Here is a 21,297-nt window from a genome sequence, read left to right on the forward strand (position 1 = left end):
GACCACAGGGGTCCGTGATTAGGCCACGCCCCCAACTTTGCCAGGGGTCCACTGACCGTCTGTGTGGCCCGTAGCCTGCCTGCCTCCCTCCGTGCTGTGGGGACCTTTAGGTAACATTTGACTTATATGTATGTATGCATGCATACATACATATATGAGCTTGTGTGGAGGGTGATGACTCCAGGGAACGGGGTGGGTGGGTGGGTGAGTGTGGTGAATGGGATGTAATATGCTGTGTGTGTGTCTGTGAAGTGTCACCCCCCTCCCCAGTGTTCTGTGAAGTGTCACCCCCCTCCCCAGTGTTCTGTGAAGTGTCACCCCCCTCCCCATTGTTCTGTGAAGTGTCACCCCCCTCCCCAGTGTTCCGTGAAGTGTCACCCCCCCATCCCCCAGTGTTCCGTGAAGTGTCACCCCCCATCCCCCAGTGTTCTGGGAAGTGTCACCCCCCCAGTGTTCTGTGAAGTGTCACCCCCTCCCCAGTGTTCTGTGAAGTGTCACCCCCCTCCCCAGTGTTCTGTTAAGAGTCACCCCCCTCCCCAGTGTTTTGTGAAGTGTCACCCCCCTCCCCAGTGTTTTGTGAAGTGTCACCCCCCTCCCCAGTGTTCTGTGAAGTGTCACACCCCTCCCCAGTGTTTTGTGAAGTGTCACCCCCCTCCCCAGTGTTTTGTGAAGTGTCACCCCCCTCCCCAGTGTTTTGTGAAGTGTCACCCCCTCCCGAGTGTTTTGTGAAGTGTCACCCCCCCTCCCCAGTGTTTTGTGAAGTGTCACCCCCCTCCCCAGTGTACTGTGAAGTGTCACCCCCCAGTGTTCTGTGAAGTGTCACCCCCCCATCCCCCAGAGTTCTGTGAAGTGTCACCCACCTCCCCAGTGTTCTGTGAAGTGTCACCCCCCTCCTCAGCGTTCTTTGAAGTGTCACCCCCCCAGTGTTCTGTGAAGTGTCACCCCCCCAGTGTTCTGTGAAGAAGTGTTTCACCCCCCCCCAGTGTTCTGTGAAGTGTGTCACCCCCTGTTATGTTGGTGTCACCCCCAAAGTGTTCTGTCATTGTGTCACCCCCCCAGTGTTCTGTCACAGTGCCACCCCCCCAGTGTTATGTTAGTGTCACCCCCCCAGTGTTCTGTCACTTTGTCACAGCCACCTCTGTGTGTTCTGTCTCAGTCACTGTGTCACCCCCCCCTCCCCCCCTTCCTGTCTGTGTTCTGTCTGTACAGGTCAGGGCCTGGTGCCTTGCACATAGCCCCCAGTGTTCTGTAAAGTGTCACCCCCGCCCATCCCCCAGTGTTCTGTGAAGTGTCACCCCCCCATCCCCCAGTGTTCTGTGAAGTGTCACCCCCATCTGCAGTGGTCTGTGAAGTGTCACCCCTCTCCCCAGTGTTCTGTGAAGTTTCACCCCACCAGTGTTCTGTGAAGAAGTGTTCCCCCCCAGTGTTCTGTGAAGTGTCACCCCCCGTTATGTTAGTGCCACCCCCAAAGTGTTCTGTCATTGTGTCACCCCTCCAGTGTTCTGTCACTGTGCCACCCCCCCAGTGTTATGTTATTGTCACCCCCCAGTGTTCTGTCACTGTGCCCCCCAGTGTGATGTTAGTGTTACCCCCCAGTGTTCTATCACTTTGTCAGCCCCCACTGTGTTCTGTCACAGTGTCACACCCACCTCTGTGTGTTCTGTCTCAGTCACTGAGTGTGTGTCCCCCCCTTCCTGTCTGTGTTCTGTGTCTGTACAGGTCAGGGCCGTAACTAGGTATGTGCCGATGGTGCCTTGCCCACAGCGCAAGTGCAGTGAAGGCGCACCACGCACCATATGGCAGCACACCCCTACCTACGGTTGTTTTGGTCAGTGACGGAGTAGTGAAATTTCTGCTGTTCGCCGGTGCCTGCCTTTGTAAGCGACGGGGAGCGCGCCATTTTGTGCTACCCGTCGTGTGGTAATTCTGGCTGTGAGCTCCGCTGCCACCTCTGAAGTGGAGAGGGAGCGCTCCTTCAGCCACATTGTCCTGTATAGGAGCCGCCGCTGCCTCTACTGATGCCGCTAGGGTGCGCCGCTGCCGCCACCTCTGAAGTGGAGAGAGAGAGTGCTCCTTCAGCCGCCTTGTCCCGTATAGGAGCCGCCGCTGCCTCTACTGTGACACCCGCCGCAGCCTGAGCACTGGAGAGGGGACTATGAGCACCAGTAAATAAGTGTCTGCGCCTGGTAGTCCTGAATGCCGCATCGCCCTAACAGGTGACTTGAGACACACACACACACACACACACACACACTCTCACTCACTCTCACTCTCTGTTGCTGTAATATATAACAAAGGGTGACTCTGCTGCTGTAATGTGTAAAACGTGACTCTGCTGCTGTAAGGTGTAAAACGGGACTCTGCCGCTGTAATGTGTAAAATGGTACTCTACGTGCCGTACTGTGTAAAACGGAGCTCTGCCTGTCTTACTGTGTAAAAGGGAGCTATGTGGACACGCCCCTTCCCCATAAAGCCACGCTCCTATATTTTGGCACATGCCTACGGCGCGCATTGGCCCAGTTTTATATTTGGGGGGAGGGGGCGCCGATGCTGTTTTTTGCACACAGCTCTAAAATGTCTAGTTACGGCACTGGTACAGGAGCCTCACCCCTCCACACCACGCGGGTCAACCTTCCTCACAGGCACCATGCAGAAGCAATGCCTGGCATGTGCTGTCTCTTTGGCACGCTGTCCCTTTGTGAAGTATGGGAGGGCGCACATTTTTAGTTTCCAGGGGGTCGCCGAACACCCTAGCACCGGCCCTGCCCCTATAAGTAAAGTCTAGATCCGCCACGGGTATAAGTCTACTCTGACCTCTGCCTGCACTGCGCTCCCGGCAACTACCAGACTGTAATGCCAGCCTGTCTGCAGGGAGGGGGAAAGAAGCTGGAAGAAATGGTGACATTGTACCTGCCCTGATTGCAGCAGTCAGACAGATCTCCATGTACCACTATCAGGTAAAGCAGTTTTCAGGACATTTTTTACAGATTGAGAGCTGCAGTGCCAGTGTAACATGGAGATCTGGATGGGGGGTGGGGGGGGGGGTGTAACAGTATGCAGAAGAGAAATACTCTCAGTTCAATTTCCTCCAGCCCACTTTGTCCGGCCATGAGAATTATTTAGTGCAGTGCTGTAGTGTAGCCGCAGCTCCCACACAAATAGAAGGGACGGTGGGCAGGCGGTGCTAGACTGATACCCTTAGCCCGCCTTCCCCACTCCCCCTCCAATGGTGATGGACTGCGGAGGGAATAAGGAGCTGGTGGCGCACTGAGAGCAGACAACACTGAGATATGAGGCAAGTGGGGTGGAGGTGACATTTATTATGTGTAAAAGGGGCACTGCTTCCGTGGACATGTGTATAAGCAGCACTGCTACAATGGCCATTATTATGTGTATAAGCGGCACTGCTACCATGGGCATTATGTGTATAAGCAGCACTGCTACCGTGGGCATTATGTATACAAGCGGTACTGATACCGTGCCAATTATGTGTATAAGCGCCACTGATACTGTGCCCATTATGTGTATAAGCGGCACTGTTACTGTGGGCATTATGTGTTTAAGCGGCACTGCTACCGTTGACATTATGTGTTTATAAGAGGCACTGATACTGTGGTCATTATTATGTATATAAGCGGCACTGATACTGTGCCCATTATGTGTATAAGCGGCACTGATACCATGGCCATTATGTGTATAAGCGGCACTGCTACCGTTGGCATTATTATGTGTACAAATGGCACCGATACCATGGGTATTATTATGTATGTAAGCAGCACTGATACCGTATCCATTATTATGTCTATAAGCGGCACTGTTACCTTGGGTATTATTATTATATATATATATATATATATATATATATATAAGCGGCACTGATACTGTGGGCATGTGTATAAGGGGTGTAACAGTGTAGCATAGCGTGATTATGGGGCACTACTCGGTGGTGTAATATGAAATAGAGGCACTATGGGGGTCATTCTGAGTTGATCGCTCGCTACAGATTTTTGCAGCGCAACGATCATGTCAAAAAGGGGCTGATCTGTGCATGCATATGCACCGCAGTGCGCACGTGCATCGTACAGGTACAACAGCCGACATGCGTTTGCACAGGATGTAGCGACGCTTTGAGTCGCACTGGGGGTCGCAAGAGGATTGACAGGAAGTGGGAGTTTCTGGGTGTCAACTGACCGTTTTCTGGGAGTGTTTGGAAAAATGCAGGCGTGGTCAGGCGTTTGCAGGGCGGGTATCTTGTTTTGCACAAAATATGTTTGCAGGCGCTCTGCTGCACAAGTGATCGCACTCCTGCAAAGCAAAAATACACTCCCCCGTGGGCAGCGACTATGCGTTTGCACAGCTGCTAAAACTTGCTAGCGAGAGCGATCAACTCGGAATGAGGGCCTATGTACAGTGCAATGACAATAAGGGGGAAATGCAAATGTTTGAAAAGTCGGTTGGGTGTCTGTCTATTAGATAAGAAAAAACAGACACCCAACTGACTTTTCAAACAATTGAATATCCCCCTAAGAGTGTGCTACTGTGTTGCATAATTTGTATTGGGGGTACTATTGTGTGGCCACGCCCTTTCCATGTGATGCCGCACACCTTTTTTGTGACATGCGCCTTCTGCGCGCACTGTTTGTTTAGACAGTATGGGGGTTAGTGCACAAATTTGTAGTTTACGGGGGATTGCCTAACACCCTACCATCGCCCCTGCCTCTGCTCAATGGGAGGGGAGTCGGTGGCGGGGGGAAATTAATTCCACCACCTCTCCAGAACCACTTTAAGCCCTGGTAGGGAAAGGCAACACACAAAGAGAAGGGGAATGGGGAAGAAACTGGAGACAAGAAGGCTAACAGAAGGTGAAAAAAAGACAGGTGATTGATAGATGAAGGCATACACACCGATAGGGAACAGACAGCAGAAAGTGGAACAATTGTCAAAGCATGGGGAAGCGAATTGCTCAGAATTGTTCACCCAGTGGAATGCAGTAAAGGTAGGGTCAGGTGGTACAGCAGGAAGCTGCGCCCCCTATTTAAACAGGGTGGCTGCATGCTTCCAATTGTGGCTGTCCCATTGGCGCAGAAGCCCTGCATCAAGTGACTGGCCGAAGCTTGGCAGATAAAAGGGGAGAGAGGCAGAAACTGTGCAGAAGGAGAAAGGCAGAAGGTGGTCAGTGAATAGACAGAAGGAAACATGCATAATAGAAAATGATACACTGTAGGTGTGAAAATGAGAAGGGAGGCTGGGAGAAACATGCAGGAGATGGACTGAGAGGGAGGAGGAGACGCACGCAGAAGATGGACTAAAAGAGCAAACATATGCAAAAGATGGACTTAGTGGGGGAGATAGACTAAACGCCAGCGAAACGCGTAAGGGAACCAGCCCTGACCCAGACACCCTAAAGCCACCTTCAGGATACCATTGCAGTTATTACCATCTTGGACATTTTCAATCTATGGACGTGGAAAATTAACAGAGGGAAAACCACCAAAAACATCTGCGTCGGATCGGAGACAGCCTCTGGACCCTCGCTAGGTGGGATACCCGGCCAATCCACTGCAATTTTGGTAACTATACCACAAGATTGGATACATCTGCATATTTAAAACTAAGGATCCTGTTGATATTGTGACCGGTCACAGGGACATTATTAATACCAAGAGGTGTGCACATTCACATCAAAATGTCGGTGGTCAGAGACTGGCTATAGAGGCTCTATATTTTTATGGTTCATATCTGTGAGAGTTTTCTCTTTTATATATATGTTGAATAATATTAAAACGTATGTAATTTATTTCAGGGAAACACCTGTTTTTTAGATTCCTTATTAGCGCTGTTTTTATGTTCTACACGTTGTATTTGCATCCCAATTATGGCTTCTTCCATAAATTTCACGGGCTGGTTTTCCATCCCAATCTACCCCTGGTAGCATTACTGTCTCACAGCACTGGCAGGCGCTTGATTCCCACCCTGGCCCTAACATTGTAGAGATTGTATGTTCAACAATTAATGTAAGGGCAATGAATCAGGAAACAAATATAGTGTTATGGGTTTTTTTGAGGAAGGGAGGCCTCAAATAGGTGTCTTGTTTACGTCTCTATGAGGTCTAAATCTGCTTCTGGTCATGTGCAATGCCAATGTTTAAACTGTGCATGGATCACAGATGCCCAGCACATGTACTGTGTGTTGAGCAATTAGAGACGGCGGATGCGGGAAAGACTTATTCGCAAAGTAAGTGACAGATAGTGAGATTTTGCAAAAGGTAACGGGGGTGGCTACAAAAATGCAGGTGTGGTGCGAACATTTCATGGACATGTCTGAGCCTGCAATTGTAAAGGCTCTGTTGGCTTCCAGAGCTGATTGGCTGGTACTTTATCTCCATGCACTTTATCTCCATCCATGGGTTAGTAAATAGACTCCTTAGTCACATAAGTTTTTAAACACGTCTAAGTTAATATTTAGGCTTTCAAACAAAAAGTAATGAGAAAATGTGGAAAATAAAATGATAATAGAACATAAAACATCAATATATTTAGTAAAACAAAAGTTTCAAGTGCCCAACAAGTTTCAAGTAACATGTAATGGAGTGAGGTGTGGAGTCTTCAAATCATGGTGTACAATAATAAAAGATGATATGCTTCAATGGAAAAGTAAATCAATGATGCTGTTAATTAGCAAATAATGTGATCAAGAAAAAGGACATTAACCTTTATCATCAAACAATTGTAATCAATATTATTTGAAACAACTAGAACTAATCACGAAGTAAAGAAAAGGTCATGTATTTTTTTTGCCAATAGATTAATATATGGCTTTTAAAGTGCTCTATGAAGTGATCATTTATGTCAGAATGGTTATTGTGGAAATGCACAACATATTTTATTGGCTGATTTAGAAGTAGATGGAGATAACACACACACACACACACACACACACTGACAACACTCTACTACTACTACAACCAGCATTTGTTCAACCTTGCCCCCACATCCTATCTATCATATGGGTTGTGTGTTGTTGGCTTTTTGTGAGTGTAATGATGACCTCATACCTAGCACTACAGCCTTAGCCAATTACAGACTTATTGGTGCAGCAGTAGCCTTAGCAGTTCGACAAATTCTGTTCTCATACTGAATTGATAAGCTTATAGTTTACTCATGTCTTCAACAGTCATTATCATTCTTATATCTACAGCATGCTGCATAAAAATGTATAAAATACAGCAAGCAAAAACAGAAAAACTTGACGATCTTTCAACAATATCTGAAGAAATTCCATTATTTCTTTATGAAGATGAAACCATCCAACCTAGCTCTGATTTCCCAGCAACAGGTGTACTTTGGAAGAATAAAATGTACAGACTGAAGCTGTAATTTTCACCAGAATGTAAAGAAAGGAATCACAGATGTCAGAGTTACTGTTCAAACTGCTGTTTATCTAGTTAAACTGTACTTGAGTTACAAAATTTGCACTTCATTTCTCCATACACTGTGCTGTAGTTATTGACTTCAAAACATCACTGTCCAGGGTCTGGACCAGTTTGTTCTTGTAGTTGAGGTATGCCTATATTTTATAAACTTTTATAAATCTAAAATATGTATTTGTTTTTCTAATACTGCACTGTTTATATGTTACATTTTGAACATCATAACCCCAGTTTATCATTATATTGATTTACAATATAATGACATGTCAATTTAAATAGAAAATTACCTTTTGCCCTAGTTGCACCTGCACCTATGGACCTTATTCATGTTAGTAAGTAACGCAAAAACAGCAAGCAACTGGGCAAAACCATTTTGCACTGCAGGTGGGGCAGATAACATGTGAAGGGAGATTTAGGGGTATATTGACTAATGTACGGGTTTACAGAATTGAGAATGTTGCCCATAGCAACCAATCAGTTTCTACTTATCATGTATCTACCATCTCCTGGAATATAATATCTAGAATATATATAATAATATCTTAGTAAATATACCCCTTAGATTTCGGTGGGGTGTTTTCAAACAGCAAAAATAATGGTAACATTTGTGGGCTACATGCAAAAGAAGCCAGTATTTACCTTGCACAGAAAAAATATAAATGTATTTGCACGCCTTGCATGGCAACATGGTTTGTTCCAGAAACAAAGTTATTTGCATTTTTTGCTTTACTTACAAACAAAAACCAGGCCCTACTGTATATTCTAAAGCTACTGTAGCATCTCTAGATGCTGTAACTCCACTTGTTGAATCTTTAGACACCACCATTGGTCGCTTCATCGGAACAGCCCTATGACAGGTGCATATTTCCATCAGATTATGGCCACCAATGTGGGCAATTAAGCATCTGTGTATGCAACCAATTCAGTGACACTCCCATAACATGCCCATATGATGAACTATCTCAGTGCATCTGAATAGCCACATCCCAGTCACCGCCCCGGAGGAACAGCCAGCACATTCCCAGTGTAATGCATACACCATAAGAGTTTTGGGGGATATTTGCACATGTGCAGTAGCAAAAAGTTGCTCAATTAATTTGATATGGTGCAAATCAGGTTATAAGTATAAGTTTTATATTGTATCACAGACAGAAGAGTAGTGCAGCCAATTATATCATTTATGTTATTATTTATCCTTAGAAGTGTGAACTACTGACTAATTAACTTACAAGGACTTTGGGTGTGATTGTGCACACATTCAACTCTTGCACCTGCCCTATTGCAGGTCAAGGTTCTCCAACCGATCATGGCTTCTGTGGAGGTGGCTGTGCATCTGAGAATGCAGCCGCTTACACTGCCATGCCCTTATCAGTCCCATAACATGCCCACAAGACTGATTTTTATTGCATTCACTTCAGGCCACCTCCTAGTCACTAGATAAAGCAAAACGTGATCAGAATGGTGTGCTCTGAATGGCTTCCAGCTATGTATCATTCAATATCAATGACCCTCATATACTGTACATCGCTCTGCCCTCTACTCCGTCCACTACCAACACTGCCCAGGAATGCCCACAACTTTTCCTCCACCTTTCTGATACAATCTGAATCAATCACAACACCTTTCTGCATACACTCAGAGTAACGCATGCGCTGTCCAGGTTTTCTGAATTTTTCGCACAGGCTTTTATGGTTACATTTCCCATATCTGTAAGTGTATCAGTTGAATGTATCATAGAATATATGGACACGTATGGAAACACTCTTGCTTTCTTTTTCCATAATGAACAGTCTCTGTACAAATTCCTCTTGTTGCATTTGAAACCTGCTATGCTTTCCTTCATTTGTGATCTGTCAATTTCTGTCATATTTTTTATTGTCTGCAGACATTCCTATCTGTGCTGGAATTCACCTATGAGCTTGCCCCTATTCTTAGATCTGCCTCAGGCCTACTTGCCAGGGCATTAATCAGATCACTGCATGAATCTGGTAAACTGCAGAGAAATAAAGCTTCTATGCGGCTGCCTTTTATATTCTCCCTTACTGATCACTGTTTTCCCACTTACACATAGCATTACATTGATACACTCCTACTTTCCTTTTTTATAATTTGCTAGAGTTCCCTCAGAAGAAATAGCTGAATTTTTATACTGGACTTTTCATGCATTTCCCATAACCCATGAGTTAATTGATCGCCCTTAAACAAATAAAAGTATGGTTGCTTGTTCCAGTCTTTCTCATATCCAACTGTTGCATGTCAACCTTTACCGTGGCCACCAGTCCATTGCAAAGTGGCCCCCTATTCTGATTCCAGGTGCTACAAGGTGGAGCCCTCCAGGCTTTGCTGAGTCCATCTTGGTTAAAGTGCAATGCGCATGTTACATACTACATAGAAACAAAACAATCGTTCAAATAATACAGCACCCTCTACTGCCATTTTTGTAAAGTTACTCCAATGATACTTTAGTTGTAACAGAACATTTAAATGTAGACCATACGGCAGTTCTATTTGGCTTGGAATTGGCTTGGAAAGAGTTCCATCTAGTCATCCTTTTACTTTTGTGACTTTTTATTAGTTTCAATTTGTTTTATTTTCATGGGGAGAGAATGACAAGCTGTTTTTTCTTTATTTTTTTATAAATATTTTTATTTATTTATAACAAATGAAACATGTCTGTTCAATGCACAATGTTTAGCTCAGGCATTCTTAAATCCTTTACTGAGTCCCCTCCATAGCTGCAATTGTATGACTAGAACTCACTTAGGAATGTGTTACTGAACTTCACTTGTATTGCCATACATGGAACTGTCTCTCTTTTTTTTTTAACACAGAACACATTTTAATGGTAAAACCGGCCCTGGATGTGTTTTGAAAACACACATAATAATAATGCAGCTAAATGTTAGTTTTGAAAAGCATGCTTCAAATATGTAACAAAAGGTGCAGTAGATCTTACACTTAGAGGAATTTATATATTCTTAATCTGTACATTACTAAGAATTCTTTTTTTATAAACTGCAAAGTTTTAGTGGTTTAAAAAGGGAACATATCAATAACAAATACAAAACACACAACCTTATACCAGTTAAAGTCATTACTTGTTCACACACAATAGATGCATGAAAAATGGGTAGGGGTGAATCACATCTATCCATTTTTCATGCATCTATTATGTAAAAACAACTTTAAAATATAATAAGAGATGGTGTATTGTACGGTTATCTGGATAATTCTTTATTTCATATCAGTGAAATATAAACTATGTTATTACAGGACAATACTTGTAGTACACATTTATGGCGCTTCAAGTGGTATTATGCAGTGGTGTCCTTATAGACACTGGGGACGGCATGTAAGAACATCCACTGACTGTAAGTGAATGTCGGAACTTGAAGTAGCATACTGTAAGTGATTGTACTAAATTAGTTAAGTATTTGTTTTTCCTATAATCCTAGAGGACTGGTTCCAAGTAGTCATGACTTTTAGAGAATGGAAAGAATTTTTTTGCATTTTTACTTCGGTGTTATATACTGTATATATAAACAGGGCCGGCTCCAGGCCTACTAGTACCCTGAGCGAGAACATGTAAACACCCCCCAACCCTTATGCTCCAGGAAAGTGGGCGTGGCCTCTGGAAAGTGGGGGTGGTCTCATAACTTCATATTATTAGCCTATAAATAAATATATTTTCACACCCCCTCTACGTACACAATTAGCAGCCTTACACATAACAGCCACAGCAGTGTTCCTTACACACAATGTCTCCAGTATAGTGTCAGATACACATAATGTCTCCAGTATAGTGCCAGATACACATAATGTGCAGTGCCAGATAGACATGAAATGCCCCCCAGCAGTGCCAGCTACACATGACATGCCCCCCAGCAGTGCCAGCTACACATGACATGCCCCGCAGCCGTGCCAGCTACACATGACATGCCCCCCAGCAGTGCCAGCTACACATGATAGTGTTCACTTTTTAGGTCAGGGTGCTGATCACAGGGAGGGCACATTTTTAAGTTAGGAGGGCAAAATGATGTACATACTGTAATGCTTGGTGCTCATCCACCTACATGCCAAAGCATGGACGGTGCGCACAGCAAAAATTTAGGGGCGTTGCTTCGTGGGGAAGGTGCGTGGCCACATAATAGTAGCAATTCGCATTACACCACACAGTAGTGCAGCTAATACACATTGCACCAGGTAGAACCTCCTATACACTTTGCAGTTTGCACCAGGTAGAACCTCCTATACACTTTGCGCCAGGCAGAGCACATTAGACACTTTGCGCCAGGCAGAGCACGTTAGACACTTTGCGCCAGGCAGAGCAGGTTAGACACTTTGCGCCAGGCAGAGCAGGTTAGACACTTTGCGCCAGGCAAAGCACGTTAGACACTTTGCGCCAGGCAGAGCACGTTAGACACTTTGCGCCAGGCAGAGCACTGAGACATATTGCGGCAGGCAGAGCACTGAGACATATTGCGCCAGGTAGAGCACTGAGACACATTGCGCCAGGTAGAGCACTGAGACACATTGCGCCAGGTAGAGCACTGAGACACATTGCCTAGCCACAGACGCCTAGCGGGAACACTACATGATATGCTCCCCAGCCATGCCAGCTACACATGACATGCCCCCCAGCAGTGCCAGCAACACATGACATGCCCCCCAGCAGTGCCAGATACATAAATGGCCACACAGTGCCAGATATGTCCCCACAGTTCCAGATACATAAATGCCCCTACAGTGCCAGATACATAAATGCCCCCACAGTGCCAGATATGCCCCCACAGTGCCAGATAAATAAATGCCGCCACAGTGCCAGATACATAAATGCCCCGACAGTGCCAGATAAATAAATGCCCCCACAGTGCCAGATAAATAAATGGCCCCACAGTGCCAGATATGCCCCCACAGTGCCAGATACATAAATGCCCACAGTGCCAGATACATAAATGCCCCCACAGTGCCAGATAAATAAATGCCCCCACAGTGCCAGATAAATGCCCTTACAGTGCAGATATGCCCCCACAGTGCCAGATACATAAATGCCCCCACAGTGCAGATATGCCCCCACAGTGCCAGATACAAAAATGCCCCCACAATGCAGATATGACCCTACAGTGCCATGCCCGACAGTGCAGATATGACCCCACACAGTGCCATCCATAAATGCCCCCTAAAATAGCTGCAGCGCTGGGAGGGGGAGGAGTACTGCTGTCTGAGGGCGCGGGCGGGCTCCAAACCGGTTGTGTGCGCTATGCACGCTGCGTGGCGCCGGCGACTGACGTCAGACACCAGCACCGCACTGGCAAACAAGAGTTTAAGGCTGGGTAATGCTGCACAGGGCCGCCTCCAGGTTCGAATATGGCGGCGCCAGCACGCGGCGCCCATTAAGGGTGGCGCCTCACGCGGCCGCTCTATTCGAACATGCCTTGAGCTGGCCCTGTATATAATAAATAGGTTTGCAAGTCAGCGACACCCTGATAACATACTAGAGTCTCAGACGCAGGTCAACATGCAATCTTTTGATGTTTAATCATACATCTTCTTCAGGTATATATCATGAAGGTGATGTATGGTTAAACATCTAGTATGTTATCCTGGTGGCGCTGACTTGCAAGCCTATGTTAAGAATCCTGGCTGGGGAGGACCTACAGCGGGCTCCGAAGTTGCTGTATTTATGGGACTGATAGATAGATAGATAGATAGATAGATAGATAGATAGATAGATAGATAGATAGATAGATAGATAGATAGATAGAGGTCTAACTCAAATATTTTTTAACTGAATAAAGAAATCTTTCATGTTTGTACTGTTGTGTTCTACTTCATACCTGTGATATTAAATTTGTCCACAATAACCATTCACCAACAAGCAAGAAAAAAAGCTTATTAAAATGGACAACTGGAAAAAAAACAAGTTCACAAACTGCCTGAAATACAATGCTTGAGAAGACAATTTCTATTTTAAGCACAAAATGTGTTCTGTATCTGTTTTATTTTAGACATTTTGCCAAATTCACACATATGTCCATACAATATGTGGTATCCATGTATTTTTTACAATCTATCAGAGAAGCCCAGTCAGGGTAGGAGGGGAAGGGAAACCTGCTATACTCCAGTACACATCAGAGTTTTGAGTATAAAAATAATTAGAATAATACAAAGATATTTATAACTTTTATATATATATATATATATATATATATATATATAGACACTTGAGAGTACGGCACTCAGACACTGATGATCAAATTGAGTAGGAGCCTCTTGTAGCTGTCTACGTTTCAATTTTAATAATTTTCCTCAGGACATACACACATATACATAAAAGCACTCACCTTATAACCCCTCACCACTTGTGCATGCTGCGCGGGCCAGAGCGGCATGCACAAGTGGTGAGGAGTTATAAGGTGAGTGCTTTTATGTATATGTGTGTATGTTCTGAGGAAAATTATTAAAATTGAAACGTTGACAGCTACCAGAGGCTCCTACTCAATTTGATCATCAGTGTCTGAGTGCCGTACTCTCAAGTGTCTACAAACACCTTCCAGCACGTGGAGGATTAGTAAGGGCACCGGACCAAGCCATCACCGATACCAGTGAGTGCCGGATCATTACACTAGTATATATATATATATATATATATATATCATCCATGTATTACTCATATCATCTTTGTTTTATTCTAATAATTTTTATAGTCAGAACTCACCACCAAATCATATACTGTATGTGTGTATATATGGTTCTGATACTAGCCAGTGCCTCCCCAGCCGTTGACCTCACTGCACCTCACTGCAATCTACAGTTTTATATTTTGTAGGTTTTCCAGTTGGTATATAGGATTTTGTAAGACACCCTGCTATGTTTTTGACGTTTGTTTTTTTTAAGTTTAATCTTAAAACTTCTTTAAAAATAACTTTCTTTAGGGTGTATATTAAAAAAATATAAATGTAAGCACCATTGCATAGAGGTTTATTGCTGACCAAACAAGTCATGTAAGTTTAGCATACAGTACATTTAGTATGTACACACAGTTTAACTACTAGTTAATATAATTTTCTGTACATATGAAGGACAATTTTTATTATTATTATTTTTCAAAAAGCTCAATAAATTAAGACAAGATATACAAGTGGGTTTATGTGTAAAAAGAAACAAAAGTTTATAACATTTTACAACTGCCTAACAACAAACGCATTAAAACTCATCAAAGCATTGTAATTTAAGCTGTGAACATCTAAACCTTTCCCTTATTGGAACACTGCTGTAAGGATTAGTCTTACAGTATATCAAGGTCTTCCATCAGACTCATGGCCTACATGATAAGGTGAGGGTTTTTTTCAACAATTCAAACGATAATTAGTAATGGGAACATTTTTATATTTATCTTGATCCAGATAGATATCAATATTGATCCATCGGTTATCTATAAGGCACTGCAAGGCATAATTAGAAATGGCATAATGTACAGATTTTTACATAATGTCAGCCCAGGAACTATATAACATTTAACCAACATTTCTTAAAATGAACATTGATAATGGACAGTATAGGAACATAACGTATAGGAAAAGTGGATTGTTTGGTAGTGGCATTTCTTAAGGGACTTTAGGGAGTAAAGGGACCCAAACATCTAGCCTGTATATGGGCAATCCCCCGTTCTGCCGGTACTGGTAGGCCAATTCTGTGTCTCCGTCTCAATACAAACTGCGATCATGACTGCTACTGCAATCGCAGCTGCTACTACTTAAGGGAGTTCTGATCTGCAGAGCTCTCTGCATATGGAGGAGCACGGGACTGAACTTCATCAACTTCCTCATGGTACCGCGGCCACCATGTCTGTGTAATTATTGTATGTATTATAGTATGTGTATATATATATATATATACACATATACACACACACAGTATATATACAGTATGTACATATAAATATGATTTTATTTGGCTAGATAGATAGATAGATAGATAGATAGATAGATAGATAGATAGATAGATAGATAGGATTTGGACACATATATATACGGAAACCCCTCCCATTAAATCCTGCATTTAACCCTGAATATGTTGAGTGGAAGCCCTACGTATAATGCTTTTATGAAGTGAATTGCTTGAAACTTATCTAATAATATGTGGACGTCTGGGAGAGTGTAGATAATGCTTTGTGTGGTCTGCCTCCAATATGTTTACTCTCATTCCTTGTCTTTCTAATATCCTGAGGAAATGGCTCAATATCCAGGTCAGAGGTCATAAGTGACAGAGGGAATCTCTTTGTTCCACTGATAATATGAAAATAACAGAATAAGAACACAATGTATTTTATAGATTTGAGTAATTGGTCATAAATAAATACATTTATCAAATCAAATCTATGAGAAGATTTCACTAAATATAAGATGATATTTAACTCCCACGACCTACAGTAAGATACAGTATGCTCTGCATCCAAAGCTAGGATCAGCAAAAGCCTTTGTATTGTCTAGGATACCTTTAGCAGAGATCCTTATCTCTGCCACTTTCAACTTGGTAGTGCATAAAATAGAATATAATGTGATAAAGATAATTCATTGTGACAATTGTTTTAACATTTAAGGTGAAAACAGATCTATAGATAGGTAGTAAAATCAGTATTTGGTATATGTATTTGGTATATGTATTTGCTAACAGCATTTCTTCCAGTTAACAGCATTGGAAATGAGTGTGAGGGTTAAAGCCAATAATTAAACTTAATTCTTATAGCCAATATTTGGGGTTGTGGGAATATTTGCCCATCTGAACCTGAGGCCTTCCTTATGCAGCCAAATCAATAATTGCTATAATTTCAATTTTCTAAATGGGGACTATCAGCTGATCCTTTTCAGAGCAAGAGCGTCTATAAACATTAATATACTGGGTTTAGCAGATGGAATGTTTGAACATTTACCACTTTATAATTATATTAGACTACAAAATAGTCTGCAAATGCAGGTGGAGTATTTTCTCATCATGATTCTACAATAATACTGTATATGATCTTTGTGCTGGTTAACTAATAATAAATACATTTGAGAACTTTTTCTGTAAGTCCTAGTGCATTTATTTTACAATGTATGCTGTGGAGTTTTTGCTTTGCGTGTGATTTTTTTTGCATAAAAGGTTTCTTTTTATTCTGTTTATTTTGTTCATTTTGGACTTCAAGAATGTGAAGTACAGTAACTTCTGGTATCTATCACTTTTTAAAACACTAGCTAATTCTAATGAGCTGGTTTCTGACGTATGCTTTGTAGGAGCACCATATTGTGTGAAATGTCGCCGTTAGCTCTCTTCAGTTTAAGTCACCTAAAATTGCCTTAAAAATCTTAGCAATAATACTGCATTTTTGGAAGCTATAAGAACATATTTAGTATACTGTACATTCCCAGGGCAGCCATTTAAAGCTCCTCTGCCAGCACATACTAAGGGACTATAGCCAACAGGGGCTTTGCCATGCTCTGCTATAGGGTGTGTGGCTGTGTCTCGCCCTAGGTGTACTGATGCGGATGTGAATGGGCAAATATTCTCTGTAATGCGCTGTGGAATATGTGTGCACTATATAAATAGGTGTGTGGCTGTGTCTCGCCCTAGCTGTACTGATGCGGATGTGAATGGGCAAATATTCTCTGTAATGCGCTGTGGAATATGTGTGCACTATATAAATAGGTGTGTGGCTGTGTCTCGCCCTAGCTGTACTGATGCTGATGTGAATGGGCAAATATTCTCTGTAATGCGCTGTGGAATATGTGTGCACTATATAAATAGGTGTGTGGCTGTGTCTCGCCCTAGGTGTACTGATGCGGATGTGAATGGGCAAATATTCTCTGTAATGCGCTGTGGAATATGTGTGCACTATATAAATAGGTGTGTGGCTGTTTCTCGCCCTAGCTGTACTGATGCGGATGTGAATGGGCAAATATTCTCTGTAATGCGCTGTGGAATATGTGTGCACTATATAAATAGTTGTGTGGCTGTGTCTCGCCCTAGCTGTACTGATGCTGATGTGAATGGGCAAATATTCTCTGTAATGCGCTGTGGAATATGTGTGCACTATATAAATTGGTGTGTGGCTGTGTCTCGCCCTAGCTGTACTGATGCTGATGTGAATGGGCAAATATTCTCTGTAATGCGCTGTGGAATATGTGTGCACTATATAAATAGGTGTGTGGCTGTGTCTCGCCCTAGCTGTACTGATGCTGATGTGAATGGGCAAATATTCTCTGTAATGCGCTGTGGAATATGTGTGCTCTATATAAATAGGTGTGTGGCTGTGTCTCGCCCTAGCTGTACTGATGCGGATGTGAATGGGCAAATATTCTCTGTAATGCGCTGTGGAATATGTGTGCACTATATAAATAGGTGTGTGGCTGTGTCTCGCACTAGCTATGCTGATGTGAATGGGCAAATATTCTCTGTAATGCGCTGTGGAATATGTGTGCACTATATAAATAGGTGTGTGGCTGTGTCTCGCCCTAGCTGTACTGATGCTGATGTGAATGGGCAAATATTCTCTGTAATGCGCTGTGGAATATGTGTGCACTATATAAATAGGTGTGTGGCTGTGTCTCGCCCTAGCTGTACTGATGCTGATGTGAATGGGCAAATATTCTCTGTAATGCGCTGTGGAATATGTGTGCACTATATAAATAGGTGTGTGGCTGTTTCTCGCCCTAGCTGTACTGATGCTGATGTGAATGGGCAAATATTCTCTGTAATGCGCTGTGGAATATGTGTGCACTATATAAATAGGTGTGTGGCTGTGTCTCGCCCTAGCTGTACTGATGCTGATGTGAATGGGCAAATATTCTCTGTAATGCGCTGTGGAATATGTGTGCACTATATAAATAGGTGTGTGGCTGTGTCTCGCCCTAGCTGTACTGATGCTGATGTGAATGGGCAAATATTCTCTGTAATGCGCTGTGAAATATGTGTGCACTATATAAATAGGTGTGTGGCTGTGTCTCGCCCTAGCTGTACTGATGCTGATGTGAATGGGCAAATATTCTCTGTAATGCGCTGTGGAATATGTGTGCACTATATAAATAGGTGTGTGGCTGTGTCTCGCCCTAGCTGTACTGATGCTGATGTGAATAGGCAAATATTCTCTGTAATGCGCTGTGGAATATGTGTGCACTATATAAATAGGTGTGTGGCTGTGTCTCGCCCTAGCTGTACTGATGCTGATGTGAATGGGCAAATATTCTCTGTAATGCGCTGTGGAATATGTGTGCACTATATAAATAGGTGTGTGGCTGTGTCTCGCCCTAGCTGTACTGATGCTGATGTGAATGGGCAAATATTCTCTGTAATGCGCTGTGGAATATGTGTGCACTATATAAATAGGTGTGTGGCTGTGTCTCGCCCTAGCTGTACTGATGCTGATGTGAATAGGCAATTATTCTCTGTAATGCGCTGTGGAATATGTGTGCACTATATAAATAGGTGTGTGGCTGTGTCTCGCCCTAGCTGTACTGATGCTGATGTGAATGGGCAAATATTCTCTGTAATGCGCTGTGGAATATGTGTGCACTATATAAATAGGTGTGTGGCTGTGTCTCGCCCTAGCTGTACTGATGCTGATGTGAATGGGCAAATATTCTCTGTAATGCGCTGTGGAATATGTGTGCACTATATAAATAGGTGTGTGGCTGTTTCTCGCCCTAGCTGTACTGATGCTGATGTGAATGGGCAAATATTCTCTGTAATGCGCTGTGGAATATGTGTGCACTATATAAATAGGTGTGTGGCTGTGTCTCGCCCTAGCTGTACTGATGCTGATGTGAATGGGCAAATATTCTCTGTAATGCGCTGTGGAATATGTGTGCACTATATAAATAGGTGTGTGGCTGTGTCTCGCCCTAGCTGTACTGATGCTGATGTGAATGGGCAAATATTCTCTGTAATGCGCTGTGGAATATGTGTGCACTATATAAATAGGTGTGTGGCTGTGTCTCGCCCTAGCTGTACTGATGCTGATGTGAATGGGCAAATATTCTCTGTAATGCGCTGCGGAATATGTGTGCACTATATAAATAGGTGTGTGGCTGTTTCTCGCCCTAGCTGTACTGATGCTGATGTGAATGGGCAAATATTCTCTGTAATGCGCTGTGGAATATGTGTGCACTATATAAATAGGTGTGTGGCTGTGTCTCGCCCTAGCTGTACTGATGCTGATGTGAATGGGCAAATATTCTCTGTAATGCGCTGTGGAATATGTGTGCACTATATAAATAGGTGTGTGGCTGTGTCTCGCCCTAGGTGTACTGATGCTGATGTGAATGGGCAAATATTCTCTGTAATGCGCTGTGGAATATGTGTGCACTATATAAATAGGTGTGTGGCTGTGTCTCGCCCTAGCTGTACTGATGCTGATGTGAATGGGCAAATATTCTCTGTAATGCGCTGTGGAATATGTGTGCACTATATAAATAGGTGTGTGGCTGTTTCTCGCCCTAGCTGTACTGATGCTGATGTGAATGGGCAAATATTCTCTGTAATGCGCTGTGGAATATGTGTGCACTATATAAATAGGTGTGTGGCTGTGTCTCGCCCTAGCTGTACTGATGCTGATGTGAATGGGCAAATATTCTCTGTAATGCGCTGTGGAATATGTGTGCACTATATAAATAGGTGTGTGGCTGTGTCTCGCCCTAGCTGTACTGATGCTGATGTGAATGGGCAAATATTCTCTGTAATGCGCTGTGGAATATGTGTGCACTATATAAATAGGTGTGTGGCTGTGTCTCGTCCTAGGTGTACTGATGCGGATGTGAATGGGCAAATATTCTCTGTAATGCGCCGTGGAATATGTGTGCACTATATAAATAGGTGTGTGGCTGTGTCTCGCCCTAGCTGTACTGATGCAGATGTGAATGGGCAAATATTCTCTGTAATGCGCTGTGGAATATGTGTGCACTATATAAATAGGTGTGTGGCTGTGTCTCGCCCTAGCTGTACTGATGCTGATGTGAATGGGCAAATATTCTCTGTAATGCGCTGTGGAATATGTGTGCACTATATAAATAGGTGTGTGGCTGTTTCTCGCCCTAGCTGTACTGATGCTGATGTGAATGGGCAAATATTCTCTGTAATGCGCTGTGGAATATGTGTGCACTATATAAATAGGTGTGTGGCTGTGTCTCGCCCTAGCTGTACTGATGCTGATGGGAATGGGCAAATATTCTCTGTAATGCGCTGTGAAATATGTGTGCACTATATAAATAGGTGTGTGGCTGTGTCTCGCCCTAGCTGTACTGATGCTGATGTGAATGGGCAAATATTCTCTGTAATGCACTGTGGAATATGTGTGCACTATATAAATAGGTGTGTGGCTGTTTCTCGTCCTAGCTGTACTGATGCTGATGTGAATGGGCAAATATTCTCTGTAATGCGCTGTGGAATATGTGTGCACTATATAAATAGGTGTGTGGCTGTGTCTCGCCCTAGCTGTACTGATGCTGATGTGAATGGGCAAATATTCTCTGTAATGCGCTGTGGAATATGTGTGCACTATATAAATAGGTGTGTGGCTGTGTCTCGCCCTAGCTGTACTGATGATGATGTGAATGGGCAAATATTCTCTGTAATGCGCTGTGGAATATGTGTGCACTATATAAATAGGTGTGTGGCTGTGTCTCGCCCTAGGTGTACTAATGCTGATGTGAATGGGCAAATATTCTCTGTAATGCGCTGTGGAATATGTGTGCACTATATAAATAGGTGTGTGGCTGTGTCTCGCCCTAGCTGTACTGATGCTGATGTGAATGGGCAAATATTCTCTGTAATGCGCTGTTGAATATGTGTGCACTATATAAATAGGTGTGTGGATGTGTCTCGCCCTAGCTGTA

At 43.3% G+C, this 21,297-nt stretch overlaps 1 protein-coding gene and 1 long non-coding RNA gene across 2 annotated transcripts in view; one reads left to right on the forward strand and one right to left on the reverse strand.

Moving 5' to 3' along the window:
* Window positions 1-21,297, reverse strand: part of SYT6 (synaptotagmin 6) — an 855,303-nt gene that overhangs the window by 575,199 nt on the left and 258,807 nt on the right. The window lies entirely within an intron of this gene.
* Window positions 1-21,297, forward strand: part of LOC135051165 (uncharacterized) — a 100,655-nt gene that overhangs the window by 38,332 nt on the left and 41,026 nt on the right. The window contains exon 2 of the long non-coding RNA XR_010242086.1: window positions 7,198-7,560. This is a non-coding gene — a long non-coding RNA (uncharacterized LOC135051165). The remainder of the gene's footprint in view (window positions 1-7,197; window positions 7,561-21,297) is intronic.

The sequence above is a fragment of the Pseudophryne corroboree genome, chromosome 2, assembly GCF_028390025.1.
Source record: "Pseudophryne corroboree isolate aPseCor3 chromosome 2, aPseCor3.hap2, whole genome shotgun sequence".
Lineage (NCBI taxonomy): Eukaryota > Metazoa > Chordata > Amphibia > Anura > Myobatrachidae > Pseudophryne > Pseudophryne corroboree.